Here is a 19,147-nt window from a genome sequence, read left to right as displayed (position 1 = left end):
TTATCAAAATACCTCACAGTAGCTGACATTTCTAGACTTTACCAACACTGTCAAGCAAGGACAAGTTATTGGGGGGGGGAGTATATGTGTACCACGATGTTTACATAGACACACGACGATTTAGCTTGACGGTAGTATCAGAGACCCCAGAAAGACAGTCTTGGTTTCTCTGTCCGGCATGCAAGCTTTTGCTGACAGAGGTGACCCTCCAAAGAGCGCCACATTCCCCTCCGTCCTCAACTCACTTCGAGGCAGTCCCATGCATTGCAAAATGAGTAAATTAATAAGCAGAATAAATAGCATAAAAAATATGCAACTCACAGAAAGTTTCCCACCAGCTCCCCAGTGCCCACTCCATGTAAAGACCCATATGCCTATGAAAATGAATCTATAAAAGCCTTGTTTAACATATTAAGCTAAACCTAGCAGCTACCTTTCTGCCTACCACCTTTTGACAAAACACACACTCTTGTAGCTCAGTCCCTCACTCCATTTGGACGTTTACAAGCCCAGTTCTCATTCTTCCACTTGTTCCCCCCCCCCCACCCCCGCCTGGGTAAGAAAAAAGTACCAATGTTAGGCTGTACCTAATCCTGCGTATTTGGCAGTTTTACATCGGGGCTGCTAGAAGGTACTGATTAGAAATTACCTGCAGATCCAGTTCCTAAGCACTAGTTAATGCCAAGGGAACAATCCCAAGCCAACAATAAAATCCAAAATATTCATTTTGTAGCATGGAAATGCCACTCCTCTTAACGAGAGAGAAAGAAATAATATTCCTCCCTACCCCATCATATTTAAAAAAATACAGCAGCGTTCATTCTGAACAAATTTAAATTTTCTGGGTCACTTTTCCTGTCTCTCTGGGCCACTTTCTACGCAGCTTGTCAGTGACCATAACGGGGTTCAGGCCATCAGCTTAGTTGTCATCCTCTCAGGAGCGAACACCTCGGTTCCCCTTCCTGCTGCAGTTCCCCAAAACCAGACCTGGGCTCCCATCCCTACGACACGCTTTCTCTTCCTCCAAACCACAAATGGGTGAGCTTATTCGGCGGAAAAGTTAATTACAGTCTGCTTTTGAAGTAAGGCTGCCCTACCTGCGATCCCCAAATCACGGGAAGACTGGAAGTCTCTAAAGGCACGTACCGGCCGCACGCCGCTGCCAGGCGGTGAGCGCTTCACCCCTCGAGGCCCGGGGACGCGGTTTCTGTGCAGACCTGCACCCATCCCACACAAGTCCACCCGCCAGCTCGCCTTGCCACTTACGTAAGCTCGTGCCCCTACAGTCCCAAACGGCGCACACACACGCCCGACACCTGTCACGCATCCGACACAGACCAGCATCTACACCCGGGCGATGAGAAGGCATCGACACAGAGGAATTGGGGGTGGGGTGGGGGGGCATGCCGTTTTAAAGCACCTTTTCCCCCACTAGTTTCTTGCCCATTGTTGTCACAACTACAATTACCTTAGCAACCAAAGAATTGCCTTGACTCCCCCCTCCGGCTTCCGAATTTGTCCTAAAGCCAATCTTGCAACGGGTTCATGGTAAAGCTAGAGAAGCCCAGAAAACGGGGATCCGCAGCCTCTTTAGGGGCGAAGGGGACGTCTGGGTCAGTCTCTTCGCTGTTCTCCAACGTCTCGCCTCGTCTTTGCGAGTTTCAGGGGTGGCGAGTGCGGGGGCTCAGCGAGCGGAGAGCGAAGCCCCGGGCCGGCGAGGAGGCGCGGCGGGTCGCATGGTGCCGGGGCGCGGGACGCTCGGCGGTCTCCGGCGCGCTCCCCGGCGCTCCCCCGCGCTCGCCCCTCGCCCGCCTCTCCCCGCCCCAAACTGGCGGGGTCCGCGGAAGTCGGTCTGCCCCCTCGGCGCCTGCCGGCGAGCGCAGCCGTGGGAAGCCGGCGCCCGGGCGGAGCTCTCGCCGCTGAGTCGGGCCGAGCGCGTAGGAGCTGCCCCAACTCGCGAAGCGGCTCCGCTCCGCCGCTTGGAGCCGCTGCAGCGGCGCCCGCTGTCGGGTGTGGCGTGGAGCTGCAGCCGCGCGCACCTTGGCGCCGGCACCTGCGCCGGGACCCCGCGCTCCAGATGGGGCGGGGCCGGGCCGGGCGGAGCGGGGCGGGGCCGCAGCACAGAGCGCGCCCCCTACTCCGCACCGCCTCTGGGCTCACCTGTTTCCAGCGCCGCGGAAGGTGCAGGCGGCGATGGGCCCCTGGAAACAGAAAACCTAGAAATTTCTGATACTTTATCTGCCGCCAAGAAAACTAGCAGATTGGCTCAGCGCTGCGAAGGCTCCTTCCGTCAGTTCCAAGAACCGGGTGCGTCTGGAAACTTCACTGGCGTCAGGTTTGTCTTAGGGATGCCTGGTTCGGAATGGTTTACACGATAGCCTTTGAATCTCGCTGACGTGTGTAGCTGGCGCCCTCTAAATTAAAACGGGCCACCGCAGCCGTCAGGGATATTGTTACTAACCTCGTCATTTTTATTGATTCAACGTTCACACCACATGCCGTATTTGGAGCATTTTGTGATTATTTGGATTTGAAACACCACAAAAGAACTTTCGAGAAAAATTAGCTTTGCAGATATTCTTGGGAAAAGTTAACAGAGAATAAGAAATGGTAACTTGATTTGATGACATTCTTTAATGTGGGAGCTTTATAATTTGATGTTTAGTTAAAGATCCAAGAAGTTAAAAAAAGAGTGTTGGTGCGAACTCGTAAACACAGGATAGGTGTGCAATACCAATGTTATCACTATCGAGAATAAATTAAAGATTTATTCTTGAATTATATTGGGAGCAGGGGCTCTTGAAATAAAATTACCTAAAGGCTTCTAAGGATGGGAGACTTGGACTGTTCTCATCCATGTGGGTCAGAGGTTGAAATCTAAGGTCTCCTTTCCTATGTATATCTCCCTTCCCTCCATTCTGTATTGATTAATGAATGTATTAATTATTTCACCCAATAAACAGTAATTAGTACCTGCCCTATGTTAGACCCTTTGCTAAACACTGGAAATGGATGAAGAGTACATCATAAATGTTATCCCCATGTATGCAAATGGTAATTATGTGAGGGGATGAAGTGTTGTTAGCTAACCTTATTGTAGTAATGGTTTTTGCAACATATTGGGGGGACCCCAAAACACCCAGAATTGTGTTCTGGAGGGCAGGCCCCTTGTAGTACAGGCTTGCCCCACTAGGTGAGTGTTCTAGGGACCCATCTGTGTTACCAGCCGACATTGTGAGAGGCTGCGTTCAACTTTGTGAATTTTTTTTGAAGACTTTCAACCGTTTGCGCATTTCATGATGGGTGATTTATGAGCGCACATGCCCACTCTGTGCTGAGTATTGAGCAGGACAAAAATGACATGACCTCCATGCCCTACCTTCCCTATTCACTCGATTTCGCCCTGGGGTGACTTTTTTTTGTTTCCCTAGATGAAAAAACGTCCTCAGAGGGAAACATTTTGCTGATGTGGAAGTGGTGAAACAAAAAATTGCAGAAGCACTAAAAGGCATCGAAGTCGACGAGTTCAAAAACGGTTATGAGCAGTGGAAAACACATCTTGCGTCAATGGAGAGCACTTTAAAGGTGACTGAAGTTTAAACATGTAAATAAATACACAAGTTTTTATAAATAAATTCTGGGGGTTTTTGGGTCCCCCCCCTTGGATATGTATATCAAATCATCACATAGTATACCTTAAGCTTCATGTTATATGTCAAAAATATTGTAACAGAGCTGGGGAAAAACACATATGAAATCATATATATATAGTTATATTGATATATTTTATGTATTATATGGGATTTCTAATATATGTTACATAATTTCTTATATACATATGTAATGCATTTCATTTAATTTTATATATAAAGTATTTTATATGTACATATATGTGCATATATTATATACACATACACACATATTTTTGATATATATAATTTTCATAATTATAGTTTTTATATGTTATGTATAGTGATAAACATTACTTAATAAAGACAGGCCATACTTTTTGTTGAGATGGCCGACAGATTGGTTTACATACTGGGAAACTGAGCAAACAAGGAAATACATTAAAGATCTTGGGAGGCAGCTTTCACATAGCTGGGGAAGAGAATTACAGATACAGAAAGGGGGGAAATTAGAATAAACCCAGTGGTGTTGCTTGAACTTAGAGGCGATGGTGTGAAATTGTGTCTAATTTAGATAGGTAAGTAGATAGAAAATGTATGTTCATGGGTATGTGTGTATATATATTGATACATATCCTAGCTCCGTCCACTAAGGAAGCCTAAAAGCAAAAGATCGATGTTGCCTCCCATTAAATCCTGAACGGAAATAAATTTCCTGATTAGACATTTTAGAAAAGGGTCTTTCTCAAAGGGTGTCTTGAAGGCCACAGTATCTATATTATCTGGGTACTTATTAGCAATAAAGATTCTTGAACCCCATCTCAGACCTGTTGAGTTGAAATTTCTAGTGATGGGACCCAGAAATCCGCTCGTGAACAAAAACTGGTTGATTGGCAGAAGGCATACATGCGGGTGCACAAAGGGCAGCAAGAGACCAAAGAAAGAGGCAGACCACTCCGCACTGGTAGGTGGCAGGTTCAGTAAGCGAGCGAACTTACCCACGAGGCTTGCCTTGGGTGGCGGCAAGATGAGTAGACCTCCACACCCGCCCACCAGATTCTTAAAAGTATATGTATGCGTTCCTTTACTGGGTTTCCGTCACACACACATACCATCCACTGAGTCTCAACCATACCTTACTCCCTTGGAACACTGTGACTTCTGCCCACGGTGGGCAGAAGTACATTCCAAGGACAGACCAGGGGGTGAGGAGCCTCTGATTGCCTGGGTCCCTGGGAGAGGGGGTCAACCAGTGATCACATCCTCTTGACCTCCTCCAAAAATTTGTGACCAACCCACAACATGTGGGGTGCTACTTCTGAGAATGCCCAGTAGTTCTGTTACTACTCATTGCATAATCCCCTTCTTAGGAGGAATTTGCGGCAGACAAGCTGATTACAACATGAAGTGAATTTTTTCTCTTTTCAGTCTGACAGTTCAGCACGTGACCTGCAGCTTTGAAAATCATGTGCGTGTCCGGGAATGGTTGTGTTTATATCGTGGTGCTGGGACGGTCATGTTTTGAAAATCAGAAGTAATGTTACTATCAGAGTGGAATGCATATTTACAAAGTCCCAGTGCTTAATAATCCAGATGCATGGGTATGTGTAAGTATAATTAATCATATGGAAGAAAATTTATATAAACAATAACAAGTTTTTAAAAGCTTACACCAGCCCCAAAATAACTACGCGATTCTCTCCACACTAATTGTTTGGACCCAGCTTTTCCATCAGATCACCTCCGAGGCGCTCTCTCAGGCACCCCCTCCAGGATCTTGTGGTCCGAATTGGCAGAACTTGCAGCTTGCTTGTGTAATGTGACTTAAAGTGCTGGACAGGTCCCCTCAGCCAAAAATATCTGCTCCTCACCTGGCCCTCTACCCTCCTGCTAGATCAAGGCTGTCAAACTGATTTTCACCGGGGGCCACATCAGCCTTGTGGTTGCCTTCAAAGGGCCAAATACAATTTTAGGACTGTATACATGTAACTACTCCTTAACAGTTAAGCGAGAGCTCAGCGCTGCCGCCGGTAGAAACAAGGTGCTAGGCCAGATAAAACAAGGTGGAGAGCTGGATTTGGCCCATGGGCCTTGTGTCTGCCACCTGTGTGCTAGATGCTGGGCTCTCCACAGTTTTGTTTTGTTTTTTATAATCAGTTGCAGGGATGTCCAACCTGCGGCCCCGCAGGCCACATGCAGCCCAGGATGGCTGTGGATGTGGCCCAACACAAAATCGTAAATTTACTTAAAACATTATGAGATTATTCTACAGCCAACAGTAAATAGCAAGCAAAAGTAGACCCTAAATTTTTTGACCTAGATGATCGTGCTGCTGAGCTGTCTTGGGTATGTGAACCACTAGCACGGATCAGCTACTACCACAGACTCACCTCCTCAGCCCTAGGGGCAACTGATCTCTAAGACCTGGGTCTGAATGAACAGGTGGTGTGGGTTTGCCTAAACCTATGGCAATGACTATACCCTATTCAGGCAAGAGCGGGATGGCTGCGTGATCATGATAGCTTAGCTACATATCTTGAACCACGCTCATTTCACCAATGAAAAAATATTTCTAAGTGCATTATGCTCACTAACAAATCCTCTGGTGTTGACGGGAGATAAAGATAACAGAGGCTGCTTTCCCACCCCCTACACAGGCACACACGAGCTCTAGATGAGAGTGTCTATGAACTCCCTAACTACTCCTTGAATAGGCATTCTGACGAGGGCATTTCAAGTATCAACTAACTGCCTGCTTATCTGAACTTAATTAACCCATATACCTCTTGTTGGCATGCAGGTTAAAATGCAGGTAACTCATCCCCAAAGGTCTATGGAATCAGAAACTGTGGCATTGGGGCCTGAAAACCAGCAATGTAACAAGCTCTCTGGGTAATTCAGGTGGTTCTGATATACCGTAGAGTTGGAGGACCCCTGCTGTAGAGAGGAAGAAGAGGGGGAGCCCTGCCCCGGCCCCCACATGCCCTTACTCTCGAAAACTGCACAAGCCAGGGGAAGAACCAACTACGTTCTTCTCCCCTTCAGACGCTGAGCCTGTGTGGGCCACCATGGAGACGTTGGGAGGAACTCCTGAGGATTTATGAGCTGCAGATGACAGAACCCAATCCTTATCAGGAGTTTCCCAAGCCTCTGCAGGCATATGGCCGCAAAGGAAGTGGGTCCTTGTCTCTTTCCTATTTACCACAGTTCTGGGGCAGACCATGTGGGATTCAGCTGGGAACCTCACTTTCTGGGAAAAAGAAAAATTATTCTCTAACCATGAAGAGGAGAAGATTTTGAGTACTTTAACTACAAGTGCCTAGAAACCACAGCTGCTCTGTGCGTCAGGTGAGTTCCAGACAACCCTTTATCATAGTAAGTCAACTCTCTCACTGCTCACCATGCATCGTGTTTGCTTTTTACTCAAATACATGTCTTTGTAGGCAGTCAAATCATATTATCCCTAGAAAAATAAAACAATTGACTAAAACGAAGATGAAAAACTGATCCCCAAGGAAACTACCAGCGTTCTTTCTTGTGAGGATGATGGGTTGTTTAACAGAATTGCATACCAACAATGAGAACTATTTCATGTAATGGAAAAAGATCAAGGTTTAAGAAAATATACACACAAATATTTATACTGAGAGAGTATTTTTAAGGAGGAGGCTCTGTTTTTAAAACTACTCTATCAACTCAAGTAGGAACACAGAATTATTTTGGGGATAAACTAGATCTCTGTTTGTATCTCTTTCCTCTCAAATAACGAGTAAAGAATTTCAGTAATAAAGTCCCAATGCCAATAAACTATGTGTTTTCATTCTCTTGGGAGGCCTCTAAAATTAGGCAAAATTAAGAAAAGGAATCTATTAGCTAATCCTTTCACGGGATCAGGGTTTAGCAACTCATTTAATGCAGCAAGTGGAAACCAGCTTGCACATGGTGAGTACAGCCTCATCCTTAATTTCCCTGTGTTGATAAATATCAGGAGTGTTTTCCAAATGAGATAAACTCAAGCTGAAAAATGTTAGAACCGCCAGTACAAAATGCGCAATTAAAGCGTTCTTCCCAATCACCTTATATTAGAGAGGCTTAAGTTGACAAGAAAACACAAACACTAACATTAGGAGTTCTAGGTGACATTTGCAGTGAGTTTCTGCTAGTTACTTTGGAGATGAGGAAGCGGGCCCAGACAGAACCCTGGCATGCCACAGAAGTGCAGCTGGAACAGGATCGGCTCTCCCAGTCCCAGCCCTGTGCGCTTCCTAATGGCACTTTTCAAAGTTTTTGCTGCTGTTGAATTTGTGTTGTTTTTTAGCTGAAGAACACTCAGGACTAAAATATAGAAGAAGCAGCAGCTGGGCCACATGGGGATCTGCCACCCAGGCCATGCCTTGTATTATTAACCTTGAGGGGTCCCAGGTAGAAACCACTGTGGTTCCCATGTCCCCAAACTCCCTGTTTCTTGACTGGAGTAGTCGAATAATTCAATGCTTCTGTCTGCATTCGTAAACAATGGTAAAAATCTTTCCCCTGCCAAACTGCTGTGTATGTACTTTTCAAAGCAGTGGCAGGAGGCAATGGTACATGACATTGATCTAGCACCCTCTCTGTGATGAGGTCTGTTGCATGGACTGTGTGACGCTGGCACAGGCCAGGGGTCTCTGACAGTATCAGGGCTTGTCATCCCACATTTCCACACCATCAAAGCTGGCAGGGCAATCCAGTGAGTTGAGAGAAAAGTCTAAGGTCTTTGGAGACACTAAAAGTGATCCTAATATCAAAAGAATTGGTAATTAACTCTAAAGCAGTGGTTTTCAATCAGTGTGCTGCAAGAATTCTTAAAGCATACAGTACCTGCGCTGGCTGGTGTGGCTCAGTGGACTAAGTGCTGGCCTGTGAACCGAAAGGCTGCCAGTTCAATTCCCAGTCAGGGCACATGCCTGGGTTGTGGGCCAGGTCCCCGGCTGGGGGCATACGAGAGTCAACCAATTGATACATCTCATACATTGCTGTTTCTCTCCCTTTCTTTCTCCTTCCCTTCCCCTCTGCCTACAAGTAAATAAGTAAAATATATTTTTTAAAAACCATGCAGTAACTGACTATTCAGTCAGGGGCACTGACCTCTTTTTCCTTAGATTGTCAAATTAAAAAAATGACTACAGTGAACACAACAATAGCCGACCAGTGTGAATGAATCAAAATTGTACCTATTTTTTGTCAGATCAGCAAAAACTATATTTTTGGTGTGCCGTAGATTTTTAGTAATCAGTTTACGTGTGCCATGAGATGGAAAAGTTTGAAAAGCTCTGCTCCGCACTATTTAACAGTCCTTGCTGTCCCAGGATTGGCAGGCGGTCTAACCCATGAGTGTAAGGCCCACAGTGCTGGCCTGTGGCATCCTGTCTCTGGAGCTGCTAGAGCCCCGCCATGGGCTTTCTTGCTGCCTGTGTCGAGCAGCCATTCTCCTGCCTGGCCAGGGACAATTGAACTGTGATTCTTCAGCTGGATGCTCCTCACACCAAGACATGGATCCTCAAATGATACTCATCTAAAAATTAGCTGGGACACTGTGCACCCAGGGGTTCTGATTTAGTGACTCTGGCGTGTCCTGGGACTCTGCATTTTAACAAACAACGTGACTGCGGATCACCGGTCCCCCACCCTTTGCCCTGCACTGCTGACCCACAATGGGAGCAAGGCTGACCAGGCCGGCAGGTACCTCCATGGCCACTCCACCAGGCTCACCCCAGCCGTCTGGGCCCTAATTGCCTGCTCCTTTCAAGCCCCCGCTGGGACAGTCCCCTCAGAGACCCCATGCCTCAGCAGTGCTGCTTCCGAATGGGTGCGGGCTCAGCCTCTGGAGAATTCCTAAAACATTGTTGTCCCCCAGGCCTGCAGCTCTGTGCTTAAAATCAGGCTAATTTTCTTTCCAACCCTCAAAACACAAAGGATTCATTTCCCTCCCTTTCTTGGGCAATAAAACATATTTACCTCGAGTAACCTGGACTTATAAAACACGTAGACCTATTTACCAAAATTTCTTGAGGGCAGCTTCTTCCTCAGCGCATAAACACAAAGAGAGAAGCCATTCTATCTTGGGGCCCTAAGTTGCTGCCAAAGGAAAATTCAATCAATGAGGAAGAGATTTCTTGGCCCCCATCACTGGGTGGTCCAGAGCCAGGTCAGGCTGCAGACCTGGCTTGATTCAGTTTCTCTCCATCTGCTTTCCTGTTTTGTTTTCAGTCTCTACCCAGCCTTCCATCTTGTAAGCAGCACCCAACTCCCCATCCACATACCACAGAGGGAGGGAGAATGGGCCTGCGTAGCATTCTGAGCAAAATAGTCCTTAGAGTCATCCTGACTGGACCACATCTGTCACGTGCCTGCCCCTGGACCAATGACTGCAGGCGCACTGACTTAATCCCACCCTGAAGTTGGAGGTGGCGGCGAAGTCCCTCAGTAACACAGACTGTTTGGAGCATGGTGGACACTGAGTCTCCTTAGGGCGGGGGGAGGGAGGAATGAGTTACAATGGCTGACACAGCTCTTCCAGCTCCAGGTTCACCTAAGGGCACCGGTGGCAAATACAAGGCCTGCGGGCCAAACCCAGTCCTCCACCTTGTTTCTACCCAGCAGCAGCACTGAGCTCTCGCTTAACTGTTAAGGAATAGTTACATTTATACAGTCCTAAAATTATATTCGGCCCTTTGAATGCAACCGCGAGGCTGATGTGGCCCCTGGTGAAAATGAGTTTGACACCCCTGTTCTAGGGGATTCACAGGCATCTCTCTGACTAAAAGCAACATAAATCAGGTACAAAGTAAGTCTTTGGTGGTTAATCGGCCACACCTGAATGCAGGTAAAGGCGACAGGAGGGGTAGTGGGAAGGCACAGCTTCGATCGAATGAAGAAGGGGTTTACCTGGCACACAGTTTCTTTCCTCTAACTCCTCCAATTGAACCTTGAAGTTCCCCAGGTAACAGCTTCTTCACATTTAATTACTCTAATCCTTCAGTAAATTTGTAGCAATTTAAAAATCTGACAGGTACCCATTCTTAAAGGTATGGTGTCTGTTTTCTCTGTGAGCATAAAAATATTCTCAAAACAAAGGAGAAGTAAAACATTTTTAACCATGAAAACAGTAGTGTGTATATCTAGATTTTTTTTTCGGTGAAGAAACTGGTATCACCTTTAGAAAATAATAACTGTTTTGTAACTTTGGGAGAGATTAAGACACAAAAACAAAGTCGATTCTTTGAAGAGAAACCAACTAATATAATGAAAGAAACACTGTCAGCTAGGACCTGAGCGAAATAATGCTCAAAACCAAGAAGGAAATTAAAAAAGAAAAGAAAGATTCATTAGGGCTCCCAGAGGTTCCAAGTAGAAAACAACCTCACTGAGGTCCATGAAAGATGTCCAAGAAGAGGAAAAACAAGACAATTGACTCTTGGAGTTGGTTCCTTATTGTAGGTTCCCCTGAATCCATTCCACCCCCGATACAGCCCAGGAGGATGGTAGCAATCCTGCTCCCAACTGCCAGGACTCGCTTAGGAAAGGGTGGAAAATGAACCATGGCCGACAAAGATGCTTTCCTCACTTCCCAGAAAAGACACGTGAATGGACTATTCCTCTTTTTCCACTAGACATTGTCTTGTTGGCTCATGGTGCTTAGAACTCTTCAGTCAGCTAACTTAAGGACCAAACTCATCCAGAGGGGATAGCAGAATAGGAGAGTCTCAGAGGAGCAGAGCAAGGGTATGCATGCCACCTGAAGCCCACCCTGACTCCATGCTTCCTGCTACACATGGTCACGAACTTCCCTCTGTTAAGCCAGTTGGATTCAGGACTTTGACTGACTGACAGCAAAAAGCTTTCTAACAGACATAGTGGGTCTTTAGTAACCAGGTTAATTTGATAATCCATTTTAATCATTGCTGTAGGATGGTCTGGCTGCAAATTACAGAATACAAAGCAACAGGCTTCAAACAATAAGATTTCTTTATGTTGCCTAATAATAAAGGGAGAGGTAGGCACTTCCAGGTCATCTACCTGGCTAGACGCCAACTCTGTCATCTTTAGAGGATAATGTCAAAAAAAAGAAAGTAGGGAGGGAGATGTGGAATTTATTCTTGCCCTTCTCTGCTTTTTTTCAGCAAACAAACTAGTTCCTGGAAGCCCCTTAGCATGCTTTCCCTTAAGCCTCATTGGCAGAACTGGGTCGGTCACATGGTCATCCTCCCTTCAAGTACTTTGCTGGTAGATCATTACAAACCCTTCTACTGGGCAGGAAGTTGGAGGAGGTAAGCATCCATGTTCCAAGTCCTTGACTTGTTAAAATGGATCATTAAACAATAATTCAATCCTTGAAACACTACTTGAAAATCCACCTGGGTTTTATTGTAGCTTCACAGTTTCTTTCATTGTTGTTTTTTTTTTTCCTTCCCCAATACCTAAGGTAATTCTCAAAAATAAAAAACAATGTTTCCAGTCTTGTTCTATGACTAGACCTTCCCAGGGATCTGGTCCAGGACATTTTCTACTAACATATTTTTCACATAAATGGTAAAGGGAGAAACGAACGTAACACTAAATAAGCAAATGCTGTCTGTGCTACTTGTCCTTTTTGATTACTTCCAGGGAGCAGGGGAGGCAGTCTGGTAGATAGCATACAGGCTAGCTGTGTGTTCGTTCACAAATCTCTTCATCTCTCCAACACTGTTTCTTTATCCCTAAAACAGGGATAGCCCTGGCTGGTGCAGCTCAGTGGATTGAGCATGGGCTGCAAACCAAAGGGTCGCCAGTTTGATTCCCAGTCAGGGCACGTGCCTGGGTTGCAGGCCAGGTGCCCAGTGGGGGGCACGTGAGAGGCACCCACACATTGATATCTCTCCCCCTTTCTCCTTCCCTTCCCCTCTCTAAAAATAAATAAATAAAATCTTTAAAAAATAACATAGGGATAAATAATAGTATCTACTTCATAGCATCATTATGAGCAATAAATGGGATAATCCAAGCACAGAGCTTAGCAGGTAGGCAGTGCTCTGAGAATGATGGTCATCCCTGAGGTTGGTGCCATTACCTGAGGTGGTGATCTGTATCTGGTGGCTCACGAGAGCTGACTTGCAGGAATTTTCCAAGCTAGGTGTTAAACAGTTGCTTGATGGGAAGATTTATACCATGGAAATCAACAAGTACAGAGCTTTTCATCTTCCTAGAGAGCTTGTTGCAGATCATTTACCAAATACCACTGGATTAGATCCATCCCATAGATGAGGTCCAAAGAGGTTAACTGACACAGCAAATAAAGGAAAGAAACGGGATGTGAACTCAGTTTTTTATCATTTTAAACCTCAGCTCTTTCTACTCATTGGTAAATATATATGTAAAATATTGCACAATTTTCACAGTGGTTCATTCTTTTCTTTCACAACTGTTGAGCACCTGTGTATGTGCAGAACACTGTTCTAGGGGCTGCAGCGCCCACATACAAAAAAAAAAAAAAAAGGCTGCACTGCCTCAAGTTTACCCTTAAGGAGTGCGCATCATCTCCTTCAAGTCATTTGAATTCACTCCACTTGTCAGCACTGGGCTAGGTAAGTGCTACAACCCAAGGGCTCTCTCTACTCAAGACATGGACGGAACTGTGAGGTTGAAAAGCTGTCTTGGAGTCCGCTCCCCTTCACTGCAGTGCAGCCCAGGAATTTCCTTTCTCCCTGCAGACGGGTCCTGGTCACAACATAAGCAGATCATTAAGAAATGTGTCTATCAGCCCTGGCTGCTGTGGCTCAGTGGATTGAGTGCTGGCCTGAAAACCAAAGGGTCATCTGTTTGATTCCCAGTCAGAGCACATGCCTGGGTTGTGGGCCAAGTCCTCAGTGTGGGGGCACACAAGAGGCAGCCACACATTGGTATTTCTCGCCCTCTCTTTCTCCTTCCCTTCCCCTCTCTCTAAAAATAAAGTCTTTTTTAAAAAAGAAATGTGCTTATCATTTGTTATGATATGACCCTCTCCTCGGCTTACTTGCATTTTCAGAGAATAATCTTCATGAGAGAAAAGCCCATGGAAATCACCTGACTGAGAAAGTACCTGTGTGTAGGCCATCATAAACCATGCAGGTTATGTCCCTTCCCACTTCTCCACCCAAAGGATCACAATTTTTGATGTTTCCCAAGGTTTAGTCATTCTAACACTACCTATTTTTTAATACTCTATCACCTGTTTTTTTAATACTTTTTCTTTAAAGTGAGTCAACTCACTTTTTTGCTTAAACAAATTTATTTTAAAATAAGATGTCATGTCATTGCCTTATACACAACACCATGACTTGTGAGAAATGATGACAGTCATAAATATGTAGGAAACTTCAGGCATAGGTAGATACACTGTGTCTCCTCACACAATCAAAAGAAGGACAACAACAAATCTAAAAACAAAAGCAACCAGAACTGACAGAAAATCAAACCATATGAAAGTCTGACAAGGAGTTAAAGAAGAAACATTCATCTAGACCGGTAGGAGGGGTGGAGATGGGCAGCTGGGTGGAGAGGACTCATGGCAAGATGGCGGCTGGAAGACCAGGGCAGGTGAGGCAGCAGAACGAGTGGTCCCATGTTTGCATGCTGATAAACCGGGAGGAACAACCGGGGAGAGGGACAGGCAGTGCAACCCAGGGCTCCAGCACAGGGAAATAAAGCTTCAAAACATCTGACTGAACACACCTTTGGATGTTGCAGTGGCAGGAGAAACTCCCAGCCTCACAGGAGGGTTCGTTGGAGAGATCCACAGGGTCCTGGAACTTACATAAAACCACCCACCTGGAAATCAGCACCAGAAGGGCCCAATTTGCTTGTGGGTAATGGAGGAAGTTACTGAAAGCCAGCCAAGAGCCGAGCAAGTGGAATTGTTCGCTCTCGGGCCCCTCCCCAACATACACCATGATGGGTTGCCCCCACCCTGGTGAATGCCTAAGGCTCCTCCCCTTACTATGTAACAGGTACCCAAAAACAGAAAGAAAATAGCCCAAATGAAAGAACAGATCAAAGCTCTAGAAAAAATACAACTAAGCAATGAAGAGATAGACAACCTACCAGATGCACAGTTCAAAACACTGGTAATCAGGACACTCACAGAATTGGTTGAGTATGGTCACAAAATAGAGGAAAGGGTAAAGGCTATGAAAAGTGAAATAAAGGAAAATGCACAGGGAACCAACCATGAAGGAAAGGAAACCAGGACTCAAATCAACAAGTTGGAGCAGAAGGAAGAAATAAACATTTAACCAGAACAGAATAAATAATGAAGAATTCAAAAAACGAAAAGAGGCTTAGGAAACTCCAGGACAACTTCAAATGTCCCAACATCCAAATCATAGGGGTTCCAGAAGGAGAAGAGGAAGAGCAAGAAATTGAGAACTTATTTGAAAACATAACAAAAGAGAACTTCCCCAATCTGTCAAAGGAAATAGACTTCCAGGAAGTCCAGGAAGCTCAGAGAGTCCCAAAGAAGTTGGACTCAAGGAAGCACAGACCAAGGCACATCATCATTACATTACCCAAGATTAAAGATAAGGAGAGAATCTTAGAAGCAGCAAGAGAAATGGAGACAGTTACCTACAAAGGAGTTCCCATAAAACTGCCAGCTGATTTCTCAAAAGAAACCTTGCAGGCAAGAAGGGGCCCGAAAGAAGAATTCAAAGTCATGAAAGGCAAGGCAAGATTACTGTATCCAGCAAAGCTTTCATTTAGAATGGAAGGGCAGATAAAGTGCTTCCCAGATAAGGTCATGTTAAAGGAGTTCATCATCACCAAGCCCTTATTATATGAAATTTTAAAGGGATTTATCTAAGAAAAAGAAGATGATCAAAAATACAAACAGTAAAATGACAACACGCTCTCAACTATCAACAACCGAACCTAAAAAAACAAAAACAAACTAAGCAAACAACTAGAACAGGAACAGAATCACAGAAATGGAGATCACATGAGGGTTATCAGTGGGGAGGTGTAGTGGGGAGAGATGGGGGAAAGGTACAGGGAATTAGAAGCATAAATGGTAGGTAGAAAATAGACAGCGGGAGGTTAAGAATGGTGTAGGAAATGGAGAAGCCAAAGAACTTATATGTACGACCCATGGACATGAACTAGGGGGGGAATGAGGGTGGGAGTGGGGTGCAGGGCAGAGGGGAATAAAGGGGGGAAAATGGGACAACTGTAATAGCATAATCAATAAAATATTTTTAAAAAGTAAAAGAAAAAAAGGTGAAGTGAAAAAAAATAAACTTACCAGTATAAAAAAAAACAACAAAAAAGTGTGTAGTTATTAAAACAGAAAAATGTTTTAAAATTTTATCTCCAGTCATCTCACAGGCCACTAGCAGGACCCGTATGTCACTCTCGAAGCCCTGCTCTGAGAGATGTGGGCTCGCTCTCCTCCCAGGAGGTGAATTAGCATTTTAAATACTCTGACCAGAAATGTTTATTCTAAGGTTGGTGGCTCCAAGTCAAACGTTTCTCAATTTGCAAGAAAGGATAATAAACTAAGGGTTTTTTTAGTTCATTTTAATTAACTCAAAGTGCTTTCTGATTCCTGTTTTTCTCCATGCTGGCCTCTTTTCCAGATAGATCTTTATTCATACCTCTTTCTCGACAGCAGACTTCAGCTCCATCACGTACACTCAACCCTCAGGCTCCTCACCAGCCCCACCATCCGCTGTACAGTTTGGGGGTTTTCCTTCCATCTTGATCCTCCCCACACTGTTGACATTACAACTCTCCTCATTTATAGGAACATGATTATTCCCCAGAAAACTCTGAACACAATAACAAGCAAAAAGTAGATCCTATTTTTTTTTTTTTTGTCCTGGATGATACTCCTACTGAGTTGTCTTGGGTATGTAAACCTCTGGCACAGATGCCCTCTCAGCTCTGGGGGTAAGGATCTCAAAGACCTTGGGTCTGAATTAACAGGTGTTACAAGTTTGCCTAAACCTGGAACAGTTACTATACCCTGTTGATGCAGTGTGGGGCTCCTTGTGTAGTATTTCTAGCCGGTATATCCTGAACCCCACTCATTTCACCAGTGAAAAACAGGCTTGTTGGGCGATCCAGTGGGAATCTCGATTGTGATTGAAGATGAATGTTTTGGCCACCCTGGCAAGTGGGAATGAAGAAGCAATTTAATGAGATTTAGAAAAAATAAACAGTTGTGATGTTTCTTGAATTGGATTGTTGCAGAGCAAAGTAATACCTTTTAGTCTCACAGGAATTAAGCCGCTGTGGTCAGAGGACAGGCAGAGATATTGGCAATTTCACAGAGAAATCTCTGCTGGCTGCTCTGTCACAATGCAAAGCAGCCACTCGCTCAGCCTATTTATAAGCTAAGTGTGCTGATGACTCTGCTTTTTACATCTTGTACTTTTCTGGAGACATAAATATTTACATTTATGAAGACATTTGCAAAAACACTTTCACGTATCTGTTCTCTTCGAGACGTCAAATCCAGCCAAGGCTGGCCGTATATCTTATGGACAAAGACATGAGACTCGGGGATGTTGGAAAGTCAGACAAGGTCATACCGACAGAGCTGGAGAGAAAACTCCGGTGTCACTGCTCCATACCCTCCATACCCTGTCACTGTGCTCTGCAGGCCCCAAGGAATCCAGTTCCAAAAGAAATTCTTGTTTGGCCAAATTGCATCCTTGCTCTTGTGTGCCCACGCCGAGGACAAAGGATGGCACCACTACCCAGTCACCTAAACTGAAAATCCCAGCATCTTCCTAGACATCTCCCACTCTCCCATTAGCGTATCCTCTTTAACTTCTCAGATCTGTTCCCCCTCTCTGTACCCACTGCTGCTGTCCTCATCACCTCTCACCAGGACCCTTGTAATAGTGTTTCAGCTGGGCTCTGCCTGTAGTCTGGGAACCTCTCTCAACCCAGTTATCCACTACCCAGCTGCCTGAGTGGGCTTTCAGTACGCAGTTCTGAACACATCACCACCTTGATTAAAAGTCTTTAAAAGCTTCTCAAATACACTGGAGTCCAGTCTCTCTCTCTCTCTCCCTCCCTCCCTCTCTCTCTCTCTCTTTCTCTCTCTCTCTCTCTGTTACACACACACAGCTATCTAGATGTTCCACCCTTAATAAATTGCATTCACTTTTCTGAATATGCAGGATAATTTTGCCTGTTTATTCTCCTTGGAAGGGCATTACCCCCTGCACTAACCAATGCTGTTTATAACTCAAGGCCCACCATGAAGGTTATATCCCCTAGGACGTTTTGCCTGATTTTCCAATAGAACTGACATTCCCTCTCCATTTGGTCACATTATGTCCTATACATACTTTTGCTTTGGGGGCCTGTGATGCCTTATCATGCTCACTTATTTACTTGCTATCTCCTGCAAAACTTGAGCTCCTAGACAGTAGAGAACTGTCTTAATTATCATTGTATATCCAGTGTCTAGCATGGAATAAACACATTGTAAATTAACTAATTGTTTAATTAATTTCTATAGTAATTATTGTGATGGTCTGTGGGGCCATCACAAACCATGTAGGTTATTTCCCCTTCCCTCCTATTTCTCTACCCAAATGTGTTGGTGATTACTCACCAATGACTTTCAAACCAGATCTCTTCTCTATTAGATGAGGTTAAAGAAACCCTTGAGACACAGAAATTTGTTCAGTAAATTTGCCCAGTAAATAGGTAACCCTCTTTTTTCAAGGAAACAATAATAGCCCATAAATGATCAATCTTCCTTGACTTTTACCCATAAATGCCAGCCCTAAGGACTTGTTTGACCTAGCAGTCAAGGGAAGTTTGTTCATCCAATCATGTGCTTTGTCAATTTATTCCTTCTTACTTACATCAGGGTTTTCTTTCCAGAGTAAATTATTGATTCTAGATGAAGGAACCAGAATGCATACACACTGTCTACAAGGAGCAACGAGGACATTGATTGGTCCAAACCTGAGGTTTTATTTTAGGAAGCCATGAGAAATAAGCCTGGTTAGGTAAGGCCAGATGTGAACAATCATATGTTAACACTCCAAGAGAGCTTAGAAATCAGCGTGGCCAAAGTTTCCCAGAGTGGGGCCCACACGTCATCATGGTAGAGTGCAGTTTGATTTTATATATATGCAGAACCCTTTTTAATTTTAGTTGTGTGCTTACACATGTTAGGCAAAGTCATGATCACATCTGTCCCATGATTTCCTAGATATGATAGACATGACTTATTTTTTAAAAAGGACTTAAGTAAACAAGTGAGTCAATTTAGAGGAGAAATGTAAAGAAAGTAACTATGTAAGTGAAAAGTCAAGAAGGCAAATACCATGAAGGTGTTTCCCAAATGACTGAAGCTGGAGAAATGCTGAGCTAATCCGATGCCTCTTCACGTCTCGGGCAGGGGAATCAAGACCCGGAGAAGCTAATAACATGCCCCAGGTCAAGCACGTGGCAGGCCTGGGTGGCAACATGATCGCTTCAGTAATAATTGAGACACTGACTAT

At 44.7% G+C, this 19,147-nt stretch overlaps 1 protein-coding gene and 1 long non-coding RNA gene across 15 annotated transcripts in view; one reads left to right on the top strand and one right to left on the bottom strand.

Annotated features, from left to right (window-relative positions):
• The window catches only part of RGS6 (regulator of G protein signaling 6), a 464,787-nt gene extending 462,502 nt beyond the window's left edge, over positions 1-2,285 (bottom strand). For 4 of the 13 annotated variants that reach the window (XM_053927873.2, XM_053927876.2, XM_053927878.2 and 1 more), the window contains exon 1: positions 1,469-2,016. The gene's annotated coding sequence lies outside the window, so the exon portion shown is untranslated. The other 9 variants (XR_011651449.1, XM_024567601.4, XM_045201344.3 and 6 more) reach the window with 8 other exon arrangements.
• LOC123480467 (uncharacterized) lies at positions 2,197-7,422 on the top strand. Of its 2 annotated transcripts, none has more exons than XR_006656493.2 (4): positions 2,197-2,335; positions 3,432-3,585; positions 5,058-5,230; positions 6,675-7,422. It is a non-coding gene; the product is annotated as an uncharacterized lncRNA (long non-coding RNA). The 2 variants fall into 2 exon arrangements; XR_006656492.2 differs by having other exon boundaries at positions 6,430-7,422.
• Positions 7,423-19,147: the final 11,725 nt, after the last annotated feature.

This window comes from Desmodus rotundus, chromosome 7 (assembly GCF_022682495.2).
Source record: "Desmodus rotundus isolate HL8 chromosome 7, HLdesRot8A.1, whole genome shotgun sequence".
Classification (NCBI taxonomy): Eukaryota; Metazoa; Chordata; class Mammalia; order Chiroptera; family Phyllostomidae; genus Desmodus; species Desmodus rotundus.
Note: the sequence above shows the minus strand (reverse complement) of the source record. Positions and strands in the feature narration are given on the sequence as shown.